Source organism: Miscanthus floridulus, chromosome 1 (genome assembly GCF_019320115.1).
Source record: "Miscanthus floridulus cultivar M001 chromosome 1, ASM1932011v1, whole genome shotgun sequence".
Taxonomy (NCBI): domain Eukaryota; kingdom Viridiplantae; phylum Streptophyta; class Magnoliopsida; order Poales; family Poaceae; genus Miscanthus; species Miscanthus floridulus.
Window position 1 is genome coordinate 197,924,827 of NC_089580.1, and position 8,664 is coordinate 197,933,490.

The window sequence follows — 8,664 nt, forward strand, 5'->3', positions numbered from 1 at the left end:
TATATATAGAAGCAAAAATAGTCACAGGAAATCAATCAAAAGCACAGCCTTGAAAGGATTGGAAGCAAAATCCTCAGGTCACTACTACAACCAAAGCTTCGATGGTGTAATATTGTTGCAGGAATCGCAACAGCTAGCAACCAGAGAGCAATCAATTCTCCACAGCATGTCTAGCACAGATCAAGAACATATATGCTACATGGTGGCCATGGTCAGACCTTGCTGTCCGTCAGTGAGAGCCCAATTGTTCTTCCAGACGGGCTGCAGAGTTGGTGGTCCAGAAGCTAGAGTTGCTCCGGCTCGTCCGGTGCTGCAACAACAAAGAAGCCCCTACTGCATTTCAAATGCCACGGCGGGCAAAATCAAGTCAGATGCGCATCAATTAACAAGGGAAAAAATACAAGATGCAAAATTGATTGGGGATCTGAAGATGAGAAATAAATCAAGAAAAGATGAGCACGCAAGACGGCGGAGGGGGCTGCTGCCCTTCAGGTCAGCGTGCAACGTGGTGGCTCAGGGCGGCAGTTTGGGCTGGCGCGGCGGCGAAATAATTTCGCCGGGCTCCTACGCGCGTCTCTTTTGGCCACGATAGGTTACAAGATGTGAACAATCTGACCTACTAATTTCCAAATAAGACAATTTGAATGAAAAAATAAACACCAAAGAAATTTCAAAACTCTACTTATCAACTACTTCACTATTAAGTATGCTACTAATCCATTCACATCAGTTTTAAGTCAAGATGCCACTAGCAGAAAGGCCAATCAAGTGAACTCCAATAATAATAGTAAGACTGTATTCAGAAAACAAATTACACTAGCTGGCTAGCTAGCTAAGAAAAAACAAAAGACTATATTCAGAAAACAAATTACACCTAGCTGGCTAACTAGCTAAGAAAAAACAATTATCAGTTTTTTCAGTCATAATCATTAGAACAATCAAAACATATAAACGGGCATATAGTAACCAAAAACTCATAAATAAGCGATCAGTGTAGCAAGATCTGTTCCCCCTTGTATTCTGTCATGTTTTGAGACACACAATCACACAAAATGACTACAAGTCAGATACCAAATGGCATTGACTACAACAAATTACACTAGAAAACATACTTTGAATGCAATAAAAACTAAATTTGCGGTGCAATCTCAGCCGAAAGATAGTGATTTTTGTTGCAAAAATCACAGTGATTCAGGAAATGGAAATTTGCATCACAGATTGCACATAAAAAATACAACAACCAACCACCACCACCATGCCCCGCCGCCGGCCACCACCACCACCACCGCAGCCACCGGCTGGATCCGAGAGAGGGAGGGCCGGATCCGGTCGGGTGAAGAAGGGGGAGGGGAGGGGCACCCGCCGGGGGAGAAGAAGGGGGAGGGGAGGGGCACCGACGGGGGAGAAGAAGGGGTAGGGGAGGGCCGCCGCCACCACCACGCCCCACCGCCAGCCACCGGCCGGATCTGGGAGAGGGAGGGCCGGATCCGGCCGGGTGAAGAAGGGGGAGGGGAGGGGCACCCGCCGGAGAAGAAGAAGGGGGAGGGGAGGGGCGCCTACCGAGGAAGAAGAAGGGGAGGGGAGGGGCGCCGGCGGGGGAGAAGAAGGGGGGAGGGTCGCCGCCACCACCACGCCCCGCCGCCAGCCACCACCACCACCACCACCGCAGCCACCGGCCGCCGGGAGGGGGAGGGCCGGATCCGGCCGGGTGAAGAAGGGGAGGGGAGGGGCGACGGTGGGGGAGAAGGGGGAGGGGAGGGCCGCCACCACCACCACGCCCCGCCGCTGGCCACCACCACCACCACCTCAGCCACTGGCCGGATTTGGAAGAGGGAGGGCCGGATCCGGTCGGGTGAAGAAGGGGGGGGGAGGGGCGGCCGCCCGCCAAGGAAGAAGAAGGGGGAGGAGCGGGGCGCCGGTGGGGGAGGAAGGGCGATAGGGTCGGGTGAAGAAGGGGGAGGGGAGGGGCGGCAGCCCACCGGGGAAGAAGAAGACGGCGGGGCGGGCGTGCGTGCGTAGCTGCTGCGGCGGCGCTGCGTGTGCGTGCACGTGCGTGAGGAGAGCCGAGCAGGCGAGTCCGCGAGTGCGTGCGTGCGAGGGTGTTTGGGGGCGGCGGCCGACGGGTTAGAGTTAGGACTTCATTGTTTTTTTATTTATCCTATGTGAGCATATATTTTTTTCTGTGCGTTTTTAAAGAACCGACATAATAAATTGTATTTTTCTGTGAGTGCTAATTTTTCCGTGTGTGTATTGTCACGCACAGAAAAATCATACAATTATTCTGTGGGTTTTCGTATTTTTCTGTTGGGATATTTTGGAACCGATAGAATAATCGTAAATTTTCTATGCGTATAGAAAAAAATGCACAGAAAAATTCGTCACCCACAGAGCAATTCGAGTTTCCAGTAGTGAGGTGATATTATGTTCAATGTGTGACACAGGCTGCTAGCATGACAAAAAAAACCCTCAGCAAGGTTACAGATAGACAAAGGATCAGGAACCTGAAAAAGAAATTAGAATTCTTAAGTAATGAAATGTGAAAAAGAAAACATGTCAGTATAGTTGGAAAGCTATGGACTCTACCTGATTTTCAAGTCACAAGATCACACATCCTGCATCCTTTTGAACACCTCATGAACAGATGAGGGATCTACATCACACCTGACACCCTCGCCTCCATACTGTACAAAGAGGCATTCTCTCGAAGACATTGGAGGGGGCAAAAGATCTGATACCAGCGCTAGATCTTGGTTGGGCAGTGAAGGTTCCCTTTGGTTAGTGAGTAGTAGTGTAGTACACATCCGCCAGGAGAAGCCAGACAAGGTCAGCATCTATACAGGCAAGGCCTGCCAATGCCCAGCAGCTTCCTGCAAACCTGTCAAATTACTATAGGCAATGCCAGTACACTTTCTAGTGCAACAGCACTTCTCTTGTTCGAAGATATTGCAGCGATCATGTCCAGGACTGCAATCTGAATCTTTTGGCTGGAGATCTCCGCCATAGGTTTCTCTGAGGTAAGCGAGGTATCCCAATATGGTAAAATTATTGCTTTTCCATCCATCTTTGACATTCGCCGGAATGGAGATAAGGCCCTGTTTAATTCCAAAAACTTTTCTCAAAAAGTGCTACAATAGGGATGAAAACGGTACGGATATTTTTTCGACTGTATTCGAAACCGAATCCGTTTAGAGGGGTTGAGATTTGTCCGTATCCGAGTCCGGATATTCAACATCCGATACCATATCCGTATCCGAATACTCAAATCGCATATTTATGATGTCGATATCCAATCGTATCCTATCCGACATAGTTGACACTATCCGTATTCAAATCCGAATCCGGACAAAAATATGAAAACAAATGTAATATCGGTGATATCCGTCCGTATCCGATCCGTTTTCATCCTAGTACAATAGTCATCACATCGAATCTTGCGATACGTGCATGGAGCATTAAATGTAGACAAAAAAAAACTAATTGCACAGTTTGGTTGGAAATCGCGAGACAAACGTTTTGAGCCTAATTAGTCCATGATTGAATACTAATTATCAAATAAAAATGAAAGTGCTACAGTAGCCAAATTTCTAAATTTCACCCAACTAAACACAGCCCGAAGCCAGCAACCTCCGAGCAGTAGATCCATCCTTATGAAACCGGCGTACATAAAAATCGCCGCCAGATATGCCAATTGCTCTACTCAACACTTCGGTGCACTTCCTAACAACCGGCTCCAAAACAACAGTATGGCAAGTGAATAACTTACACCTCAGGAAGGTAGCATACAATCAGGTTAAAGTTAGAGCAAAAGCAGATACCCCATAAACTAAATGTAACATGAAAACTGAAGTCCAGGAGCCAAGAAAATATAAACACATATAAATTTACTGTGTATTGACTATACTCCCTCTGTTTTTATTTAGATGTTGTATCAGTTTTTTTGAAAAAAAAAAAGTCGCAATTGCATGTCGCATTTTGGTCTAGGCGCTTCACTAGGAGAGTTGTGTAGTTAAGAGACGCCTAGATCCTTCTGCGGAATAATTAAATCTGCATGCAGGAGAGGGACACAGGTACTGAGTATGATGTAGCATTAATCCCACAGAGCAGAAAAACAAGAAGGATTAACTCAGCGTTAATCTCCTCCTTGGTCTGTGCACCAAAGGCAGATACGACATCTAAATAAAAATGGAGGGAGTATGTCAAAAATCGATAGATATCCAAACTGACCACTATAATTCCTGACCCAAGCACAAACATATAAATTAGGTTTCCTTCTGTTGCAAACTACCTGTTCCATGACTAGAATACAACTAAACCTTAAAGAAATATTATGGAAGATATGAAGAATCAAGGAGTTGAACTAAAAGCTAAAGTAGGCAACATCATGCACTGTATCAAATTCAGATGTTCTACCTGAATAATGTTCAAAACCATATTGGGTGACGCATAATGAAAACTAATAAAAGAAAAGAGGGGGACTAGTCCCCTACACCACATGTCTAGTCCTAGTCAAACAGCTGTATGACATGTAGATCAAAACCCAAGAACCGTCCTGTTCGGCTGGGGCTGAAACTGGCTGGTTTGGTATGAGAGAAAAATACTGTTTTGGCTGAAAATTTACGATCGTTTACGACTAAGCGAACAGGCCGCGGGACTTCGTGCAAGGAAGACATGAAAAAAAAAACTAACATTGATGAATCAAATCAAACGATAATAAACAACCAACAGAACTTACAAAATGGAAAACAACCAGATGTGAATAAACCTACCACTGAGATCTTGTTCCTTAGACAGATAACCAAGTAAGGCCATAGTTTGTTCATTGCTGGGAGTAGCCTATTTTCATCGACATCTTCAGTAGCATCTGTACCATCAAGAAGCTCGTCAAATGAAAGAAACTGGATGGCCTCCTCAATAACTCCTTTGCTTTGACACTCACACTTACAAGCCTCCTCAACCTTGGCAATAGATATAGTGGCATTCTGGAGATAGTAGATAACATTGATGTTATGCCTACAACTGTCAGAAATAACTTCTGCACTGGGACGAAAAAGGAAATTTGAGGTATATATTACTAATGTAACATTGCAGGATTTTTTTTCACCGATACTTTTTTTTTAACAAAGTTGACAGTATAGATTATGGCATGAGAACTATGTCTCCAAGTAAGATAAGGTAGAAAGACTGCAAAATCAGTTGGAATGATAAAAAATACAGTGTTATCCCATTAATACAAAAATTGGAAAACAAATAACTTTACATAGCTATCCCACGGTATTGTATAGGCATACACTAGTAATTCATTGTATAAAGAACAAACAGTATATTGACCAAGTTAATAAAAATTAATATTTGGAATATCATTGCAAATAATGGCTGAAAGAATAGCAAAGAAAACAGTGCAAGCACATGAAAAAGACAAGGCCATATAAATTATTAAGAAGTTGATGTTTTCCTTCAAGTAAAAGAATGAAATAAAAATCAAAACTTCAATTTATTAAAACGCATTGTCCTTACAGAAAAAGAAAATACCTCCACAACGTCAAGGGCCACAAGACATGCTGTTTCCTTAATCGAAGAGAGAAGTGGGATGGCAGCTGACAAACAAGACCCTGCAAGAGACCCAACTATTCTCCTATATCTTCTCATCATATTTAGCTTACAAAGTAAATCCTCCCAGTATTCCAACAACAACAACAAAGCCTTTAAATCCCAAACAAGTTGGGGTAGCCTAGAGTTGAAATTCAACAGAAACCATCAAGGTTCAGGCGCATGAATAGTTGTTTTCCAAGCACTCCTATCTAAGGCTAAGTCTTTGGATATATTTCATCCTTTCAAGTCTACTTTTATTACCTCTACCCAAGTCAACTTCGGTCTTCATCTGCCTCTCGTCAAGTTACTATCCTGACTTAGGATTCCACTACGCACCGGTGCCTCTGGAGGTCTCCGTTGGACATGTCCAAACCATCTCAACTGGTGTTGGATAAGCTTTTCTTCAATTGGTGCTACCCCTAATCTATCACGTATATCATCGTTCCGAACTCGATCCCTTCTTGTATGACAGCAAATCCAACACAACATATGTATTTCCACGACACTTATCTGTTGAACATGTCTTTTCGTAGGCCAACATTCTGCACCATACAACATAGTAGGTCTAATCGCCCTCCTATAAAACTTGCCTTTTAGCTTCTGTGGTACCCTTTTGTCACATAGGACACTAGATGTTTGGCGCCACTTCATCCACCCTGCTTTGATTCTATGGCTAACATCTTCATCAATATCCCCGTCTCTCTGTAGCATTGATCCTAAATATCGAAATGTATCCTTCCTAGGCACTACTTGACTTTTCAAACTAATATCTTCCTCCTTCCGAGTAGTAGTGCCGAAGTCACGTCTCATATACTCAGTTTTAATTCTACTGAGTCTAAAACCTTTGGACTCCAAAGTCTCCCGCGATAACTTCAATTTTTTATTTTTTCCTGTCCGGCTTTCATAAACTAGCACTACATCATACACGAAAAGCATACACCAAGGAATGTTCCTTGTATGTCCCTTGTGACCTCATATTCCAAGGTCATAAAAAAAGGTCGAGCATCAACATTCATCCTTTCTGATGCAATAACGAAGACAGGATATTAGTGATACTACAATGTGAGGTCCCCATGAATAAAGTAAATAAAAAATTTTCATACAAAGTGCCAAAAAATAATAAAAAGACTAATACCCAGTTTGGATGTAGGTATTCAGCCTCAGAATTTGGAATTGGTATTGAGTAGCTCTGAACGCTGCTGTTTGGATACTTAAGAATTCGGAATTGGAAATTTGACCCCAATACGAAGGATATTCACTATACTTGCATCCCCTCATCTTCAATACCGAGCCTTGCCCTCCGTATTGCTCTGCATTCACCCGCCGGAGCCCTCCCCGACGTGCCGCCACCCAACAAGCCACCCCCAAAGCCTATACGAACTTGGCAAGCCTATACAGTAATATTCTATGATGATATAATATACGAACTAGATATAAACTTCAGACTGTAATATTCCAAATTAAGTAGACTTGTTGGATTATGTTTGTTCCTTAAATGATTTCTATGCACACATTTGTATTTATTCAATAAATATTTCTGTGTGTGTAATTGGGACCCATTCAATTAAGTTCAGAAGATTTTTCATTTTTGTCTAGATTCTAGAGGCATGAGAAACCTTTTGATGTGTGCATATACAAGTAAAATGGGAAAAAGGTGGGGAAACGTTAGGGGCATATGTATGCTTGCTTTGCAGTATCGCATTACTATTTTCCCTTCAGTTTTTTTTTTCGTAAATCTTAAATGAACTTTGTCCTCGCTTGGCTAGATTCACATCTGTATCCTGTAAGTATGCCCTGATTGCCCTATTTCTATATATTTTCATGCCGGTTCCTTTTTTCATAGTTAAAAAAACTAGATCAACCCAGGAGGAACTAGGTGGTATTTCATTTTAAGAAAATAGACACCCAAATTCAAACCTGGATCGTCTGGGTATACATGCACACCAAGACTCCAAAGCTTTCTTAGGGAAAGTCGTAAGAAGAACGAAAGTTCACCGTCTTATGAGTCTGATTTTTGGTACAGGGTGTTACATTTGGAGGTACTGGCAAGGAACATGGAGACAGGCACCCCAAGATCGGTCAGGGTATTGGAGCTGGTGCTACTATCCTTTGCAATATCAATGTAGGCGAAGGTGCCATGATTGCTGCTGGCTCCCTTGTTTTAAAGGATGTACCTCCCCACAGGTTATAAACTAGACTACTGTATTACAATCTTACGTAATAACACCGCAGGTGAAAACTTTAAGGAACAGATCTGAACTTGGATGTTCTAATGTTCCTGCAGTGTGGATAGTCCTTGTAAAGAAAGCAAACATTAACTAGAAAATGATTAAAATGGTACTGTCCAGTGTCCAGCGCATGTTATTCATATATTGACTGATTGAGCGTTTTCTTTAAAAAAAAATGATTGAGCTGCTAGAGGCTGCACCTATGCTCACTTTATGCAATGTCTTACAAAATGCTCTTACACATAGAAGTAGGAGAACCCTCTCCTTTCCCCCGAGCGCTCCCCAAGGCCGACTCGGGGGCGACCACCTCGGCGCCCCTAGGGCCTCCCCCTCCTAGTCTTCCCTCCGGCCGCCGTCGCTGTCCTCCAGTGTGTGGCGGCGGCGTCCTGAAAATTGGTGCCCGCCACAACCACTTCCTCCCCCCCCCCCTTCCAACTCCTCCACCTCCATACCCTTTCCTGGTGGTTCTCTGGTGAGCTCGCCAGCCGGTGGGTCAGATCCGGGCTCCTCGGGGCCAGATCTGGCCTTCTCCCCGCCCCCCGGATCTACACAAGCTCGTGCTTGGCTCATTGGGGTCAGGGCGGTGGACGCCGGATGCGGCTGCTTCTCCACTGCCGCTGCGGCATGGGACGGGCGGTCTTGTGGCCTGGCTTCCTGCGTCGCGGCGGACGGCGGCCAGCTGTCCGTCCGAGGCTTGTGGCGGCCGGATTGGCCTGGCCGCGTCCTGGGGCGGCTGGCTCAATAGCTAGGCAGCAGTGGCCTGCTGCCGGCTGGCCGGCCCGTGGCCTTGGGCGGGTGCCATCGGCTCTGCTGCTAGGGTGTTCATCTGGGCCGGCGGCGTTGGCGC

At 44.8% G+C, this 8,664-nt stretch overlaps 2 non-coding genes and 1 pseudogene across 2 annotated transcripts; all 3 read right to left on the minus strand.

The window, feature by feature from the left end:
* Nucleotides 1-943: 943 nt before the first annotated feature.
* LOC136512330 (small nucleolar RNA F1/F2/snoR5a) lies at nucleotides 944-1,083 on the minus strand. The gene has a single exon (XR_010773059.1). It is a non-coding gene; the product is annotated as a small nucleolar RNA F1/F2/snoR5a (small nucleolar RNA).
* Nucleotides 1,084-1,141: 58 nt separating this feature from the next.
* LOC136512058 (small nucleolar RNA Z196/R39/R59 family) lies at nucleotides 1,142-1,223 on the minus strand. The gene has a single exon (XR_010772970.1). It is a non-coding gene; the product is annotated as a small nucleolar RNA Z196/R39/R59 family (small nucleolar RNA).
* Nucleotides 1,224-2,878: 1,655 nt separating this feature from the next.
* On the minus strand, nucleotides 2,879-8,387 carry LOC136469817 (uncharacterized; annotated as a pseudogene).
* Between the last annotated feature and the right edge of the window lie 277 nt (nucleotides 8,388-8,664).